This window comes from Marmota flaviventris, chromosome 1 (genome assembly GCF_047511675.1).
Source record: "Marmota flaviventris isolate mMarFla1 chromosome 1, mMarFla1.hap1, whole genome shotgun sequence".
Classification (NCBI taxonomy): domain Eukaryota; kingdom Metazoa; phylum Chordata; class Mammalia; order Rodentia; family Sciuridae; genus Marmota; species Marmota flaviventris.
The window spans coordinates 102646004-102665852 of record NC_092498.1 but is presented as its reverse complement, the minus strand read 5'-3'; the positions used below and the strand labels follow the sequence as shown (position 1 = coordinate 102665852).

The following is a 19849-nucleotide window of genomic DNA, read 5'->3' as shown; positions in this document are numbered from 1 at the left end:
CTCTTTCAAGTTGATTCCCAAGTTTTTGTTTTGTTTTGTTTTTTGCTTTTTGTTTTTTGTTTTTGAGGCTATTGTAAATGGGGTGGTTTTTCCTAGTTTCTCTTTCTGAGGATTTGTCACTGATGTACAGAAATAAATGCCTTTTATTTATGGTGTTGATTTTATATCTAGCTACTTTGCTGAATTTATTAGTTCTAGAAGATTTCTGGTGGAATGTTTTGGGTCTTCTAGGTAAAAAATCATATCATCTGCAAATAGTGATAATTTGAGTTCTTTTTTTTTTCTATCTGTATCCCTTTAATTTCTTTCATCTCTCTAAATGCTATGGCTAATTTCAAGGACTATGTTAAATAAATAAAAGTAGTGAAAGAGAACATCCCTGTCTTGTTCCAGTTATTAGAGGGAATGCTTTCAATTTTTCTCCATTTAGAATGATGTTGGCCTGGGGCTTAGCATAGATAGTCTTTACAATGTTGGGGTATGTTCCTGGTATCCCTAGTTTTTCTAGCATTTTGAACATGAAGGGGTGCATTTTTTTCGAATGCTTTTTCTGTGTCTATTGAGATGATCCTATTATTCTTATCTTTAAGTCTACTGATATGATTTATTGATTTCAGTATGTTGAACCAATCTTGCATTCCTGGGATAAACCTTGCTTGATCATGGTGCACTATCTTTTTGATATGTTTTTGTATTCAATTTGCCAGAATTTTATTGAAAATTTTTGTATCTATGTTTATTAGAGATATTGGTCTGAAATTCTGTTTCTTTGCTGTGTCTTTGTCTGGTTTTGGAGCCAGGGTAATATTGGCCTCATAGAATGTGTTTGGAAGTGTTCCCTCTTTTTATATTTCATGAAATAGTTTGAGAAGCATTGATGTTAGTTCTTCTTTAAATGTATTTTAGAACTCAGCTGGGCATCCCTCCAATCCTGGGCTTTTCTTGGTTGGTAGGCTACTGATGGCATCCTCTATTTCCTTGCCTGAAATTGATATTTTTAAATTGTGTATGGTGGGGTTAAGTACAGGAGCATCTATGATGCCAACTGGGCATAGCTCAGGAAGCAGGTGAATATTTCTCATATGAACTACTATGGGAACTTCCTTTACAATGTACAGAAGAATGGCTATATAAATAAGTTAGTTAAGAAGAGAGGTGATGCTGTTTCACACAGTGTCACCTGTTAATTTTTTGGAAAAACAAATTTTAACCATCAACATATAATCAAAACTTCAGTCTCCCAAATACATTAGAAATATACAGTAATGACAGCAAAATTGACAATCAAATTTTGCTTTAGTTGGAGCCAGACCTCTTTACATATTTGGACTAGGCTGTTTTCACCTTTTCTTGCTATATAAATGTTTCTGTTTCTGGATCCAGGATGGCGGGCCAGAGGGAGGAAGCATTCTGTGTTGCTCCCTGACCTGGGATGCAAGTAGTGAGAATACTGCTTCTCTGCAAGCAATCTTCCTGCCCCCCTGCACTCATCCAGGGCTCCAGGCCTCAGCATCAGAGTAGGTCTCCCAACTACTTGCTCACACAGGACTACTGGGTACCCCAGGGAGACCATCAGAGGTGGCAGCAGCACCTGTGAAGAACTTTCAGCCACACACTCAAGCAGAAAGCATTGATGCCGCTCCCATGGAGGACACCTGGCAGCTTCCCACCAGTAGGAACTCAGACCGCCACCCCCGTGTGGATCCGCATCTATCTATGTGGGGCTCCCCTGGTCACTTCTGTCTTGGGACTCTGCAGCAGTGGACACAGCCTCCTATGTGCAGTAGCCTGCCTGCACCCAGGAATTTCACACAGCCTCTGAAGTCAGCGCACATCATCCAAAATCATCACCTGGCTCCCCCCAGCCAATCAACACCTCAACTCTGAAAGCAGGAGCCTCCATCTTGGGTCACCTTCATCACCATCCTCCACGTACCCAGTTTCTAACTCCCCCCCTCTACAGCAGCCACTAACCTGGCACAGTGACACTCTAATTACCCTCACCACCCTGAGGGTGAAGATACCAGCTGACAACAGAGGACACCACCTATCAGATGAGAAGGGAAGCAGGAAAGATACCAATCACCAAGCAAAACAAGCCCTGTGTCTTCATTCAAGATTTTTTTCCCTTTTTTTTTCCCTTCTCCCTCTCCTGTCTCCTGCCCTCACATCCCCAACATGTGTCAAGCCAAGTACATTGCATGAATTAGGATTTTGAAGACTGGGATGTCTGAATAGTATATTTGAGTTGTGTTGTACATTATTTTTATTCTTTTTTTATTTTTAATTTTTTTCTTTCTCTTTTCTCCCACCAATTTCTGCTATTTTAACATTTTTTATTTTTCTTGATATATATGTGTGTTTGTTTTATATACTCCACTGTCTTCCCACTTTCTTGTCTGATCTATATAGCCACTTAGGTATTTTGTCTTCGCTTTTTATTTTTGTAAATTAAGATAAAAGATGAATCAAAAGTTTCCAGCTCAAGTTAGGTGAAATCAAAGAAGAGAAAAAAGTAGATTATATAGCAAATAGTTCTCCGGCACCTACCATTTCTAAAACCATTGAGAACATTTTACCAAATTAATTTTATTAAAATTTATATTAAATTGTATAATGAATATTAAATAATTTGATTTCTATTAAAATTTATTTAAATTAATTTTTAAACCAGTCTAAAAATTTCAAGAAATTTTTAAACATAAATCATTAAATTTATTTTAATTCATAAATAAAATTAATTAATGAAATGAATTAAATTCATAATTAAATTAATTAATAAAATAAATTAAATTAGTGAAACTAATTCTTAATAAATTATAATGATTTATTTTAAATAATTTCATTTATATTAAATTTTATTTCAATCAATTTTCATCAAAATTTTCTTAATGGTTTTAGAAATTACAGGTGTCAGAGAAGCATTTGCTACATAATCTGCTTTCTCACTTCTCTGATATCACCTGACTTAAGCTAGAAACTTTTGATTTATCTTTTACCTTAATTTACCAAAATAAGAAAGGACTTATCTACTTCTTTGTTAACTTTTTCATCTTTCAAAACTTTGTAATGTTTTATTTCTCTATCCCACTTTTTTCCTTGATCAAATGTTTTTAAAAATGTGTTTATAAGCATTGCTGAAGGGCCCAGAGCAAAGTATGTAAACAGTCCAGATACTTAATGATACATTCTTACAAATTAAAAAGGATGCATGTGATTATACTTTGGGTCTGACTGACAAATGTCATCTTCCTTCTGGACATATGTAACATCTAGAAAACGAAATGAACGTCAAGTGACTTTTTATAGAATGAAGTAAAATGGATAGGTGTCATAGTATTTAGGTTAAAAGAATCTTAGAATTTATCCACTAAACTTCATGTTCAGGCCCTCCCACTGTAATTTTCTTTTAGTAGTTATACAGTGTTTTCTTTTATGAACTAAAGAATTTACAATATTTTGCTACTTCATATTTTGTTTTCATCTAGCCCAAATTCTGAGGTATGTATCTTTTTCATATGGGTTTCATATGGGTTGGATTTTTCTTCTATTCTGTCTGCTATATAAATGTATCGTTTTTATCTTAATATAATTAAATGTAACAAATATAATCCTAAAAAAAGGGGGGGTTGGAGCTATGGTTATTATTGCTGTTGATTACCTGATAGCATCAGAGCAAAATATCACATGAAAACGAGGACTGCGGTAAACAAAGAAAAATTTATTTTAAAACAGTGCTACAGCAAACACACACACACTAAAAATGGGGAGGGGGAGACAAAAGACCTGGAACTTCTATGGATCAACTTTTTTCTTTGTCCCTACAAATACACCGCTTCTTTTTGAAAAGGCCACTTTATAAAAAGAACAAAATGTTTATTTCTTCTTTAAAGTGCTAACTCATCTCTGGGCTTGAGAATCACTTTGAATTGCTTTCAAAGGTCCTTTAGTACAACCCTGGCGCTATTGTCTGGCGACAATGGCAATGGTGTAAAGGTGGGCATGAAGTCTGCGATGGGATTCAAAAGGAGATTCCCAGGTCCACCAGGTCCAAGTCCATCTAGGCTAGTCAGTGGCACAGCCACAGAACGCGGTGCCAAGAATGGATTCACAGCCTCTCTTTTACCAGCTCTGAATTCTGCTGTGTCTGTCACACTTCTTGGTATTTTTGCACGTTCCCTTCTCCTTCCTCTGGAGTCTAGACACTTCATGGCACGAGCAGAAAGTTTTGGTGATGAAATGGATGAATGAGATTCTGTTTCCAGAAATTTGACAAAAAGTTCTGAAAAAGAACTCTTCAGCCCAGGTTGCTCATTTGGTGTCAAATGTGGGTTGGGGACACATTGGGATCCTCCTGCAAGCCATCCCATCATCCACTTAGTAACACCACCATCATATCCACTCAACAACTGCTCCATTTCCTCCTTTTGAATGCCCAGGATGCTTCCCATTAACCTTAACACTTTGGGACGCTGATTTTTCGGTGTCTGGAAATGCCCGATGAACAGGTTTCTCATTAGGGCTTTGTCCACTTTTCCTTCTGTGCCATTTTCCGAGTTCATCCATTTCTTTTGATCATCGTCCAATATTTCTCGTGGGAGCTCACTTTGTTCAATCTGTTCTTCCTTTTGATGTAACTGTTGTGTAGGTCTGGTTGCTGAATCCAACATATGGTTGGCTTCATCCAAGCGTTCCTGTAATAACAATGCCTCTCTTTCTAGATTTTCTGCCTTTTCCTTCCATTCAGTGGTACGTTGTCTTTCCTTTTCTAATTCAGCGGAATACATAGCTTTTTCTTCTTCTTGGGAACTCTCTAGAACCTTTTGCAGGTTAGTGAGTGACATGGCATACTGCTTTCCTAGTTCCTGGTAGAGTGAAAGCTGCAGTGCGTTCTCATCCCTCTCTTGGGAGAGTAAACGCACCTGTTTCTGCAGGGACTCTACCTGCACACTGGCTTGATGACTTGCATTAGAAGAGGAGAGCAGCTTTTCCTCCAATAGTGTGACTTTCTGTCTTAGGTTCCTCTCTCTCTTCTCTGCAGCCCCAATTTCCCAGCTGTAAGAATCTTCTGATTCTAGAAGATGGCTCCTCAGGCTTTGTACCTCCTGCTTTAAGTGTAATTCTTTGTCACGTAAGTGTTGAACCTCTTGCTCTAAGGTCTGGTTTGCCATCTGTTGGTGCTTTAGAGACAAGGTGACTTGGTTTCTCTCCTGCTGAAATAGGATGGTCTTCTCCTGCATGGATTCAAGTGCTTTTAAAAGTTGACTTAAGTCCCCAGCCTTGCCATCTTCTTTCTCTAGTAACAGCTGCTCAAAGGCAAGAGCTTGCTCCTTCATGGACTGGCACTCATACTCTTGTTCTAGCAGGATCACAGAGAACTTCAAGTTGGTCTCTTGTAATGCTTGATACTCCATTTCCTTTTCTTGAGATGTTTCTGTCATTTTTTCATTTTCCCTTTTGAGTTGAAAAATGACCATTTCTAAAATTAATGTTCTCTCTTTTAGGTTGGTTATTGCTTGCCTCAACAACTCGTTTTCATTCACTTTGTCAGTGAGCTTTTCATTGGAAGAAAGAAACTGATCACTTTTGGCTTGGATGAAGAGGTCTTTTTCCTTCAGTAAAGTGTTTAACACATCTTGTTCTTCCTTGAGCTGTTTAATTTTGGAATCCATTTCTTCATGTTCTTTGTTTTCTCTGTCTGTGGCAGCAGCAATTGCATCAGACAACCTGTGGTTATTTTCCTGGAGCATCCTAATGGTAGCCTCCTTTTCTTGCAGTGACTGTCTCAGCTCTTGGGCCTCTGCTGACTGGGAGGTACGTGATAACGCAGCCAAGAGCTGGAGTGGAATCATATCAAGTTTTCCTGAATAAGTTTTAGCCTGAAGAGCTTGTTGCTGGATAGCTTGAGTGAGTTGACCAACTTCATCTTCAGACAGCTGATCAATCTGGTTGGTTAAAAATCTACTCTTTTCATTTACAAGTTGAATTTCAAGTTCATGTTGTTGGATTCCTTTCACTCCTTTTACAGTTTCATAGTTACACAGGTTGTGTTTTTCACTTCCGTTTTCTATACAAAGACTTTTAACTTTTATTATTTGGAAACTATCAGAATTGTCTGCTGGAGTGTTGTGTGTGTCTTCCTGCAACTGGGCTTTTATTTGTTCACTGGTTTTCTGCACATTCCCAATTTCCTCCTCTTTCTGCTCCATCACAGAAGGCTGCGATTGACTCCATTCCAGCTTCAAGGTTTCACACTGTTCCATTATTTGTTGCTTTTCCACACTGAGCTGCTCTTTTTCTCTCTTCAAGACCTCTGTGTCATTTTGTGCCAAAGATAATTGTTCATTTATGTCTTTTAGTTGATCCTCAAGTTCTTCGATCTTCCTGGCAGACTCTAGTTTTTCAGTTTGTAGAACCTGAATCGTTTTTTGCAAGTCACAGATTTTAGACTCATCAGTTACTGTTACTCCTGAATCACCTTGCTGTAACTGATTTTCAAGTTTTCTAATTCTTTCTTCAGAGGCATTTAGTTCCTCTCGATACCGGCGACTCATCTCTGCCAGTTTCTGTTGATATACATTCTGCAAAACTGCAGTTTCACCTTGGTGATTATCAAGGTCTTGATTTCGGTTTTGTTCAAGTAGCTTAATAGTATTTTGTAGTTGGCAGATTTCACTTTGATCTGAATTATGTGTTGCCTGTGCCTGAGCAACAGCGCTCCAACGGCCAACTTCGAATTCGAGTCTTGAAACTTCAATTGACAGTCTGTTGATTTCTTGTTGTGCTGAAATGATGTCACTGAAGTCCATGTCATCACCGGGAAAAGCTGAACCATGACTGATGTCATGACCAAATGAAGACGGGGCAGTGGTTGACGGTACACCACCAGCTCCTGAATGCAGTGGTTGGGCAGCTGACTTCAGTTGCAACAACTCATCCTCTAGTACAAACTGTCTTGCTTTCAGTTGCCTGATTTCGACTTCTTTCTATGCCAGTTCATTTCGATGATTTGCAGATTGATGTTGGATGCGTAGCTCAGATGCTGCATACCTTTCTTCCAGGTCAGAACAATAGTTTTTAAGTCTTTCATTGTCATATCTGATCATCCATTTGGTATCTTCAATGTTCTTTCTCCAATAACTAGGTAAACCTGCTTCTACCTCCTCGAATTCATCGAGAACCGCGTCCTTGGTGACATTGGACGTATGGCCAGTGAGGGAAGCCAAGCTGTCCCCCACCTGACCCAAGGAGTGGCCCAAGCTGGAACCTAGGCCTCTAAACCAGGATGACATCTCCCCAATTTCAGTGAACCATCAGACCCACTCTGAAAACCACCTCTGTCTCTATCCACCTCTGAAAACCACCTCTGTCTCTATCCACCTCTGGAAACCACCTCCGTCTCTATCCACCTCTGCTCTGAAACTCCTGGAATGCTGGGGGGTCAATTATGACCCAAACACTCAGAATTCCACGAAGGGCGGGACTCGTGCCAACCATTGCTATCTGCCTAGAAATGCAGAGGCCTGGCCTGGGCTTGCACCAGGGACTTGCCACCAGTGGCACAGTCACCCCCGCAGTGCCTGGGCTCCTTCTCACCACTTTCCACCCTCGGGCTTGGGTGACTTCTAGCCGAGTGTTAGCAACTTGCCACAGCTGGCTACCCCTGCTACCTGGGCGCTAGCTGCCATATCACCCCTACCTCATTCTTAAAGATAATAAACTTGAAACTTTCCCACTAAGATCAGGAACAATCAAGGGTATTCTCTCCTACTACTCCTTTTTAACATTTTACTGACTTCCTAGCTAATGCCTCCTGTGTGCCAGATGAGCGCCTTACCACTGAGCCCCAGCCCCAACCATAAAACTGATGTTTTTTTAATGAGTTGGGAGTTCATCTTGGGGGTAGAGCATTTGCCTACCAGGTATGCAGTCCTAGATTTTATTCCCAACACCAAACAAGATGATTTTTTTAGAAAGAAAGATTTCATCAAGATAGTATCAGCCATTATATATAGATTATACATAAATTATGAAATGTATTGGATACTATTAATCTAAACCACACTGAAGGCAAGAATGTGAATGCAGGTTCCCAATCAAGCCATCACCAATTACCAGGGGAAGGGCTCATTACTTCTGGGCTGAGGAGAGTGAAACTGAAGATCAGAGACTCCTTTCCACATGCATACCTTGTAAACATAATGTACTTTTGTGATTTGTATAATGAAATGTTCTTGCTGTCATATAGACTTATTTATAAGATTAGGACCTACATGACCCAGACTTATTTATGAGAGTGGGACTTCTAATTTTTTTCTTATAAATAAGTCCTAATCTTATTTATTTACTTACTCTTGAAGCATAGCTTTTAAGCTATAATTTTAAAGCAGATGTATACAGGAAATGTTGCTTTCCTATTTTTTCTGAAATATCAGGCTGTCTGCTTTACCTGCTAACTTAGGAAAGTCATAGGAGTGCTAATGCTCTCTTCTCTGTCCTGTGCATCCTGTGGTTACAGGCAGCATATAGTGTGTACTCTAGTGTCCAGTGGCATGGCACTGCCCTGGCATATAGAGCTGGTCCAACCTAGGGGCAGCAAGTAATTTTTTTTCTAAACATACCCTTCCTTGCTGGGGCTAGGTCCTCCTTACCTGGGTCCCCCTGGGTAGTATCTGAAGCCTGGGCAGGACAGCCTGGATCTTACTCAACTACTCTAGTGAATCAGATCATGCATTTCTTCATACTGCAGCTTCATGGCAGCTTCTATTGGAGTAACATTCTGTGCTAGGTTTGGGATTTGAAAAGTAAGATATGATTATTAATAATAAAGGAATGAAAGGAACAAGATGGGAGATAAAGAACCTGTTACCCAGAGGATAGTGTACCAGCAGTAGTTCCTACCAGTGACCTCCTTTCCAACAGCCATCAGGAGGAATTGCCTTGGTTTGTTCTCTCCGTGGGTCTGGAGGGAAGCAAGCTCTCCATGGGACATAGTGTGTCTGGCTCTGGTGCTCAACCCTGAGCTCCTAATCTCTGCTTCTCTCAGGAGCCCTGTCTTTCTCTGTTTTTTATTGCTACAATGGAAGACCACAGACTGGGTAATTTATAAAGAAGAGAGTGGTTTTTTTAGTTGATTTTTTATTAATTCTACTCAGTTACACATGACAGTAGAAAGCTTTTTGAATCATTGTACACAAGTGGAACACAACTTTATGTTTTTCCTGTTGTACATGATATAGAGTCGCACCACATGTGCAGTCATACATGTACCTAGGGTAATGATGTCCATCCCATTCCACCTTCTTTCCTACCTGCATCTCTTCTTCCCTTCTCTTCCTCCCCCTTTTCCCAATCAAAGTAGCTCCACTCTCACCCCTCCAACCCACATTATGGATCAGCATCCACTTATCAGAGAGAACATTTGGCCTTTGGTTTTTTAGGATTGGCTTACTTTGCTTAGCATGATATTCTCCAACTCTATCCATTTACCTGCAATTGCCATAATTTTATTCTCTTTTGATGCTGAGTAATATTCCATTGTGTATATACACCACTATGTCTTCATCCATTCATCTATCAAAGGGCATCTGCATTGGTTCCACAGTTTAGTTATTGTGAATTGAGCTGCTATAAACATTGATGTGGCTGTGTCCCTGTAGTATGCTGATTTTAAGTCCTTTGGGTATAGACCGAGGAGTGGGATAGCTGGGTCAAATGGTTGTTCCATTCCAAGTTTTCCAAGGAATCTCCATACTGCTTTCCAGATTGGCTGCACCAATTTGCAATCCCACCAGCAATGTAAGAGTGTGCCTTTCCCCCCACATCTTTGCCAACACTTATTGTTGTTTGTATTCTTGATAGCTGCCATTCTGACTGCAGTGAGATAAAGTCTTAGAGTAGTTTTGATTTGTATTTCTCTAATTGCTAGATATGTTGAACATTTTTTCATATATTGTTGATTGCTCATATATCCTCTTCTGAGAAGTGTCTGTTCAGTTCCTTGGCCTATTTATTGATTGGGTTATTTGATTTTTTGGTATTAAGGTTTTTGAGGGCTTTATATATCCTACAGATTAGTGCTCTATCTGATGTGCTTATTTTAAAGAATTGCTTTCATTCTGTAGGCTCTCTATTCACCTCACTGATTGTTTCTTTTGCTGAGAAGAAGCCTTTTGGATTGAATCCATCTCATTTATTAATTCTTTTTTTTTTAATTCTTGTGCTATAGGAACCTTATTAAGGAAGTTGGGGTCTAATCCTACATGATGGAGATTTGGGCCTACTGTTTTCTTCCATTAGGTGCAAAGTATCTGGTTTAATTCCTAGGTCCTTGATCCACTTTGAGTTGAATTTTGTGCATGGTGAGAGATGTTTAATTTCATTTTGTTAGATATTGGTGCAATAATGGTAAAAACTGGCTCCTCTCACATGGCCTTTGATAATCTCTAGTCTTGATCCCAAAGTTTCAACAGGGGCCTTTACACTTCAAAGGGGAGTACTTAGTTTCCCAGAAGTAGTTATTTACAATCCAAAATGTAGGGGTCTGTGCTGTTAATTAGTTTCCTAAAGAAGGGTTGAAAGGGGAGGGAAATTTGACCTTTCCCCTGGCACAGTGTTCTTATAGTTTATTTTACATCCAGGCCTGGTTTTGTCATCATCCATCACAGCTTTGTCCAGGACCTCCAGGAGAGGGCAGCCAGAACACACTTGTGGCTGAAGAAGTTGGGTTGATAATGTATAGCAGTAGGGAGGGAGAAGACACCCTGGAGAAGCACAGGGTGCCTCGGTAAGGGAAATTAGAAAGGCTTCATAAGATGTGGCCTTGGCTTGGGAGAGGATTTAAGAAAACAGAACTTTGCTCTAGATTGGCAATCTGTCAGTCAGCAAGAGGGAAAAAAAAATCCTCTACCCTGCAAACTCCTGGTACTGAGGGTTGAACCCAAGGATATTCTACCACTGAGCTACACTCCCAGTCTTTTTATATATATACATATGTAGTTGTCCTTTTATACATATATATATATATATATATATATATATATATATATATATATATATGTTGTAGATGTACCTTTATTTTATTTATTTATTTTCATGTGGTGCTGAGGATCAAACCCAGTGCCTCATACTTGCAAAGGAAGCGCTCTGCCACTGAGCCACAATCTCAGCCCACTCCCAGTCCTTTATAGGACAGAGTCTCACAGAGTTGCCCAGACTGAACTCGAACTTGAGACTCTCCTGCCTCAGTCTCCCAAGTAGCTGGAATTACAGTAATGTGCCACCAGCCAGGCAGAGAGAGTAACTCTATGGATATCTAACAATTTTAGGTCCACAGCAGGAGGCTAGAGCTGTGATTGGTAGAGCGGTAATGACTCACATAAGCCAGGAGAGGGGGCTATCAGCCATTTTGTGATTTGGATCATAGTTTTCTGACATGATGGTGAAGACATCCCCTCTGAGATCCAGATGTATGTTCAAAGGAACCCCCAAGGCTTGGCTCACATGTCAGGGTTGCTTGTCTCTTTCTCAGCAGTGGAGACAGAGACACCAACAAAAGTTAATCAAGGTTAATATCACCAGTAATGAGACATGTTACTAAAGAAAGCTGGCATGGCTGTGTGATAAGCTGAGGTGCCTTCCTCCCACATCTTGATGGGTTTTAATCTGCATCCCTCCTATGCAAGGAAGAGGTCAGAGGCATAGCATACCTTCAGGCTAAGTCCTTGGACCAGGAGATGCTGTGGGGGCTTACCACTCTAGGTTCCTGTTGGCTTCCTGATCTTGCAAGATTTTCAGCTTCCTGAGTCATCCACAGGAGAAAAGTTACCAAGAGAAAAGCTTTATTTTGGCTCACAGTTTTTGGAGATTTCAGTCCACAATCGGTTGGTCCAATTGCATTTAGGCCTGTAGTCTAGGGTGCATGGTAGAGCCACGTTCTCCCCTCAGAGCCAGAACAGGAAAAAAAAAAAAAAAAGGAAGAGACAGGGGTCCCACAATCCCCTAAAGGCTCACTTCCCACCAACATTGAAGGTCTGTCCTCTGATTATCAAGAGATCCAGGGAGAAACTATATGTCACACACAGGCAGCATCCAGACCACACACAAGAATAGATCTCTGAGCCGAAATCTGCAGCCACCAGCCCAAGACAGGAAGTCAGAAGACTCCCTCTAGCAGTGATCCAGGAAGCCAAACAACAAATAAGCCGAAATCACCAGAATTTGTTTAGTAACTGACAGCTTCCCTAGTTTTGATCCCACTTCTAATTTAGGACCAACCAGAGAAATCCAAATATATTCCCTAACCAGTCACATAGGAGGCCCCACCTCTACCTTCTCCAGCCACCATTAGGGTTCACCAGAGTCTCCCTTTCCCCTTAGAAGCTGAACTGCTTCCCCGTCTGCCCAGGAACCTCAGCCACATGCGGTGATGGTGTCCAGCTTCTTTGCAATAGCAGCTCAGGCTAAATAACCTGCCTATTCTCATGTGGCTGGTGTTTGTTGATTCCCACACCCAAACATTAGGTTTCAATGGAAAATCTCCCAATTCTTGTAATGTCAGCAAATAAGATTTTAAAGTGTCATGGACAGTAACTTGACTAAAAATTGTACCATCTGTGGAGAATTAATGAAAGCCACTGAAATGTGTTTTTAGCAGGTTGTAACACCCAGTTTAATCTCTCCTAGAGATCAGATACCTCCTCCTAGTGCCAGGGCTCTGTCAAAAGGTGAGCTCCCTGAATCTCTGACCCTATGTGGCATGAGAGGTGTGGGGGGAAATGGTTTGGGCCCCTTTTCTAAGATGAGGCCTATCCCTGAGGATCTGCAGGCCTGAGAGCTTACCCCAGGTCTACCCCTAATGACAGTGTGAAACTGGGCAAGTCCCTCCCCAATATGAGTTTCAAGGCCCCCATATGTAAAAGAGAGGTCGCCCATGTTCCCTGGGATTGTTTAAAAGATACTCCTTTATAATTCGCTAATTCTCTACCCAAGGTACTGATATGAGCCGCAAAGACCCAGGGGCAGATTTCTGAAGGATGAGGCAGCAGCGTGGAATGGACTGATTATGGAGACATCAGACTCCTTCCCCCGGTTTCCCCCAGCCCACCCCTGCAGCCTGGACCCCCTGTTCCTCTGACCATCCTGATTCAGCCCCAGGAGACCCAGGCCCTGGCTGCCACATTCTTTCCTCTTAGGTCATCTCTGCCTCCCCTTCTTGCAGGAACAGATTCCCTGAACAGGCTCCCTACTTATACCTCCCTACATCCCTAGCAGCCCAAACCTCTCCTACTGCAATGTTGACTATTGACTCTCCCAAATACCCCAATTCTTTGTGCCTGGCAGCATGCACCTCTTGAGCCATCTGCATTCCTCAGTCCCTGTGCAGCCAGTTGTCTCTCTTGAATGTTCAAGGGAAACTTCCTCTTGGAAGATTCGCTGATGGTGAGGGGCTGCTGTGGGCTCATACCTGGGGTCTATACCTCATTCATCTATGCCCCCAACACAGACCAGTATTGGTCACTAAACCATAAGGGAACAAGCTGAAAGCATAGGGCTCCATTCAGCATCCTTTTCTGTGACCCAGAACAGACAGTGCTGGCCAGTGTGTCCAACCCACTCACAAAACACCCAAGGCCTGGGTGTTTTGTGGGCTGTTAGGCAGAAGAAGAGGAGCAGAGGCCAAGGCAGGGTCATATCCAAGCTCTGGAGCAAGAAATGCAGTGCTGTGTACAGGGATATAATCAGTGAGATAGGGGACGTGGGGAGGGCCTCAAAGCAGACAGATGAGGGCTGAGGGTAGGACCTGCATGCTGGAGCTGTGATCTCAGTGACAAGGAAAGGCCCACACTCAGGATCATGACCCCAGAGACCACAGATGAGGGCAGATGTATACCCAGAGACCATAGTGGTCACATGACAGAGGGAAAAGCACGTAGACTAGCCTGGCTTCCTCCATCCCTGTCTCTCCTCTGAGTTTTAGAGGAAACTTCAGCCCAGCTGATGCCCCAGGACCTTTGTGCAGAGACAGTGCTCCCAATGACTACAGTCCTGGGCCTCATTCTCCCCATTCAACCCAGACCCAGAGCTGACAATGGGTTAGAAAGAGCATTTACATCTTGGAAGAACAGGGACTGAATCAAACTTGATTCAGCCTCGAGGCAAGCCAGGGGCCAACAAACCTCCTCCCAATTACAATCCTGTGTTCCTTGCCCCTGGGCCTGGCGAGCCTAGAGGAGAATCTTCATTCCTGGAAACCTCTGGTGTCTCCACCTCAGCTGCAGGTGAGGGCAGCTGAGTTTCTGCCCTGAACTCCTTGTACCACCAACACCTCTGGTCCCTCCCCCAACAGCCCCAGCCTCAGGGAACTTAGTCCTCTGGACCCTGGGGGCTTAGTTCCCTCCAACAGTTAGAACAGGCCTCCATTCTCCCCTCTTTTGAAACAGAGCCCTGACCAGAGGAGTTCTGGGCAATGTCCCATTGTTAAAGCCTAAAATCAATTCTTAAAGAAGCTAAGGAAATGGTTAAAATGGCAGTGGTTTGCCCATGAACTAGCTGTTCCACAACTGCTAACAATGATGCTTTCCAGAAATCTCGATGGCACAAGAAGTGCTCAGAATATAACTTGACTCTAGCCAGGACCACAGCCCAGCTCCACCTACAACAGGTTGTCCAAGTATGCACAGTGGGTCAGCCTGCACACAGGGGATCTACTCCATATATACAGTGTGTATATGTTTATACAGAAAGGAGTATATGGAAAGGAACCAAAATGTTACAAGATGTTTCTAGAATATGGATCATGGTGGGTTTTTTGTTCATTTGTTCTCCTCTTTATGCTTTTCTGAGTTGCCCAAGTTTTCATCATGTGTATATGTTATTTTTCTAATTAGAAAAACTTGAATTTTTTTTTCTTTTGTGATGATAGGTATTGAACCAAGGGCCTCAATCATGCTAGACAAGTGTTTCACCACTGAGATATACACATCCAGCCCAGAGATTATCTTCTAAATAATAAAAAATGCAACTTGGGGCTGGGGATCTAGCTCAGTTGGTAGAGTGCTTGCCTTGCATGCACAAAGCCCTGGTTTCAATCCCCAGCACCACACACACAAAAAAAAATGCAACCTACAAAAAATGGTTTAGGAGGCACCTTCATTATTCATCACCTGCCACATTTAATCTTCATATCAGCCAGAGTGAGAGATGTCATTGCTGCTTCTATTTTATAGGTGGAAGAACTGAGAGTACATAGAAGGAAATGGCTTATACAAGGTTAAGTGAGGACAAAACCTAATTCCCAAAGAAGGGCTCTTCCAGATGGCAGCTCACAGGGGACTAGTGGAGCCTGAGCCTTTAAATCCTAGGCAAGTTTCAAACCCAGCCAGTGCATTTGTACTGATCAAGGAAGTACTATCTGATAACCAGGCACAGCGGCCTATATCCCCAGTTCCTTAGGAGGCTAACACAGGAGGATCAATTGAGCTCAGGAGTCCAAGACCGGCCTGGGCTACATAGCAAGACACCATCTCAAAAAAAAAAAAAAATGAATACATAAACAAACAGAAAACAAAACTTTCTGGAACTGTGTATGATAACACCCTCACCACCCCATAAATCCAAACCCGGACCATGGAGATACAAGAACAACAATAATGGGTGCTAACATTCTGTGTACCAGGCACCAAGTGCTTGCATGAAGTATCTCAATTAACCCTCATAACAGCCCAATCCAGTAGATTTCATTATCACCCCCCATCTTACAGGTAAGGAAAAGGTAAGCTGCTCAACCTGCAGGGCCAGATAGGACTCAAACAGCTGTGGATCCAGACTCTTCCTCTGAGTCACTTTACCTATCCTCATGAGGGCATCAATGCCACACTCAGCATTTGGACTCTGTCCCATAGGTTACAGGAAACCAAAAGAGCTTCAGATGGGGGAGTGATGGGGTTGTGCTCCCATGGGGAAAATAATTCCAGACAGAACATAATCAGGCTTCCTTCACCCTGAGTCTTCCCTTCTCCCTCTTTCCTCCCTCTCTGCCTCTATCTCTCCCATCTTTATTCCCCCTCCTCCCTTATTTTCTTGGCTCCTTTTTCCCATCATTCACTTCTTCCTCCCATTTTCTCTTCCTTTCATTCTTCCTTCCTGCTCCTCCATAACAAGTAAAAGGTAATGGCCCAGATGCTAGAGATGCATTAATCAGATTCTGAAGGAGTGGATGGAGAAAAGGAGAATCTGGCCAGGGCAGCAGGACTTAGGGGAGCAGTGCATTTGCGGGAGAGACTACTATGGGGGCTGGGAGAGGGGGACGATGGCCAGTGTCTCATTAAGGGATTTTTTCTCCTGCTGAGGATAATCCTGCCCACCCTAAAACTTACAATCTCAAATAATTAGTAAATAACAGAGTACAAATACTCAGAGATATATTTACAGAAAGCGAAGCCCCTGATAGATCTAGTTCCACATGGGTTCTAGAACTAGACAAAGGAAAAATGGCTCCAGTGGTTTATTTAAGGAGGTACATCAAAGGCAAGGGTAAGTTTTCAAGGGCAGAATCTTGCTCTGTGATGTCTTGCAATCAGCAGGTTGACTGACATCTTGGCAGGTCACACCCATCTCAGGTGCCGTGTGGGATCTTTGGCAGAGCTTGAGAGGGAAGTTCACCTGAATCAGGCGGTCAATCCCTATGGGGGGTGCCATGAGAAGTTCCCAATGCCAGACTTATCCTCTCACGTGGCTACTATGTGCAACAGTCCATTCACAGCCCACAGACAGCTCATGACAGACTATACATTTTTCCATGGAGGCCAGAGCCTCCATGGAAAATGTATAGTGAGGAGACCAGGCCAACCCCATGCCTCATATATGAGCAAAGGCAGCAGGTCTGCAGCCATTTTACATTCAGGAGAATATACATAGGCAGCTGGGTTTTCCAACCTCACATGACATCTGAAAATATTTAGGAATGGAATGACATGATGTTTGAGATTTAAAGAACTTCAACAGAAATGAAAAGAATGGTGAAGCAAATCTGGCAAGATGTTTACAATCATTATTACTCTAGGCAGTTGGTATGTGGGTGCTTATTGGACTACTTTTTTATACCCTGCTGCATGTTTAAAATCGTCATAATAAAAAGTAAAAATGAAAACTCCATCACTAACTGTCAATCTATCCACCCAGTAGGCAGAATGAGAGTACTTGATTGGGAGGTTTGGGGGATGATCCCTTGTACCCAACTGTACCAGCAGGGATTGGGAATTGGGACAGACTCTTGGAAAACACATTGAATAGGAGTCACCATGTGAACAATAGCCAGATCTTTTGACCCACCAGTTCACCTCTCTTTGTATTTATATACTACAGAGGTCCCCACCCATGTGCACAAAGCCTGATCATCCATGACAGCAAAGAGTCAGGAACATATGTCCATTGATAGGAGACCAGCAAATACATGGCACATCCATGCTGGGGGCAACCAACCAGCCATCCAAATCACATCTGTGTGCCATTAGAGAAGGATGAGGGAAACAGTGTATCTGTAAGCTATATTTTTAAAGAGAACAGATGGGAACATCCATATTTAAACATGTCTTGATGATCTCTGAAAAGGATACAAAACAAACCTTTAGAAATGAAAACAATGGACATTTGTATCACACATGTGCTTGTTGCTGCTTTCTCCCACTATGTTCCATTGTCCCACCCAACTTCACTTACAAACACATGTTCTGAGATGAAATTCTTAGATTGGGGGTGTGGTTCAGTGTTAAAGAACTTGCTTAGTGTGTATAAGGCCCTGGGTTCAATCCCCAGCAACACCACACATTCATACACACACACACACACACACACACACACACCCATACACACACACACACACATACAATGAAATTATTGAGAATTTCAAGATGGCCACAGCAGAATCTTAAGTCCCCAGGACTACATAAGTTTCTATTTTCATGCCAGCAACAAACACATGTGTAACACAAATGTCCACTGGGTCTGGTTGCACTGTGTGCACAGATCCCTAAGGAGACACAGATCGAGCACAGTCTTGGCTGATATGAACTCCCATCAGATGTGAACCACAGCAAGACACCATGGCTTTCTGAGAAACTCAAGCAGCCGAGGAGCCCTGGGCAGCCCTTTCCTGATGGCCCTTCTCCAGTGCCAGAAACCAGTTATAATGAAAATGACGGCAAAAATTGGAAGACAGAAAGAGGAAGAGGAGAGACTTTCCTTACTTGCCAGTGAGCCTTGGCAGAACGTGTGTGTGTGTGTGTGTGTGTGTGTGTGTGAAGAAGTAGAATAATGCATTAATGCATGCACTGTAGAGTCTTCATGGTGGCTTAAAAATTGAAATGACCCCAAGGTGATGGAGAATGGAAGAATAAAGTGTGTATGTAAATACCTGCTATGGAATAGAATCAGCCCATAAATGGGAACAAAATAGTGACACCTGCTACAAGGTAGATGAACCTTGAAAACATCAGCTAGGTGAGAAGTCACACACAACAAGCCACATACTATATGATTTTATCCACATGAAATATCCAGAACCACCAGGCACGGTGGTGCATGCCTATAATCCCAGCCACTTGAGAGGCTAAGCAGAGGATCACCAGTTCAAAGCCAGCCTCAGCAAAGGTGAGATACTAAGCTACTCAGTGAGACCCTGTCTCTTAATAAAATACAAAATAGGGCTGGGGATGTGGCTCAGTGTTCGAGTACCCCTCAGTTCAATCTCCAGTACCCCCAAAAAAATGTCCAGAACCTTCCTTGGAAGGTCAAACTGACAATGGGGAAGCATTTTGTAAACTTCAAGCCACAAGGAGGCTTAGAGAGGTGGCAAGTCACCACAGCCAGTATCTCCAGACCTACTCCTGGGGAATTTATGCTGGCCACCCCAAAGGGGCCTGGACTGAGCCCCAGAATTCTGTAGAGGAGATTCAAAGGCCATGACAAAGCCGCACAAAGTCCTGGGCACATGGAAGAAGTGCAGTTCAACAAAGAATATTCTGATAGCACAGCCTGAGGTCACAGGCTGGCAGTTAAGGTCCCTGACCAGACCAAAGTCCAGCCTGGACCAGGAACAGGGCACTGGCCATCAATAAGCATATGCTCACCCTGGGGTCCCTCCATTCCCTGCCCAGTTCTCTAAACAGGAAATCAAGGAAATGCCCTCAGGTTGGAGGGGGCATGTTACCCAGCAGCCCAACCTGTTCCTGCCTCTTGGCACCTGCTCACTTGGCACAGGAAGGGAGCTTCTAGGAAGAGGTCTACCTGGTATCCTCTGAACAGACAACCCCTCCCTCCTTTGGATGTCCTACATTCTCTGCAAGGATCAAGTAGCTCGTTGTTACAGAAATTTCGGAAAACTACAAAAAAGCACCAACAGAGAAATAGCATGCTGGTAATTGCTGTCCACCTCCTGTTTTGTTTCCCATGTGTCTTTCTACAAATTTTAGACATGTCATTTTCATTGTTCCTATTTGACTCAAGAGGACAACTGTGTCACATGTTATAGATGCTATTTCTTCCTTCTTCAGCCCATATAGTTTTCTTCATTCTCATAATAAATATTTTTACTTTTAGAGTGGAAAAAAAAGGTTTAGGGATGTAGTTCAGTGGTAGAATACTTGCCTAATATGCACAAGGCCCTAGGTTCAATTCCCAGCATTGCAAAAGAAATAAAAAGGAAAAACTGATCAACCTTACAAAGGACTTTTTTTTAAGGCATGACCCCAATTGTGACATTTGTTTCTCCCCATCTGAGCCTGGCCTGTCCATGTGTCCAAAAAGGAAGTACCTCCGCCCAGCTGGGGCCATGCCAGGCTGCACCCACCTC

The 19849-nt window shown here is 42.5% G+C and overlaps 1 pseudogene; it reads right to left on the bottom strand.

The window, feature by feature from the left end:
- Nucleotides 1–3887: 3887 nt before the first annotated feature.
- Nucleotides 3888–7292, bottom strand: LOC114095175 (thyroid receptor-interacting protein 11 pseudogene; annotated as a pseudogene).
- Between the last annotated feature and the right edge of the window lie 12557 nt (nt 7293–19849).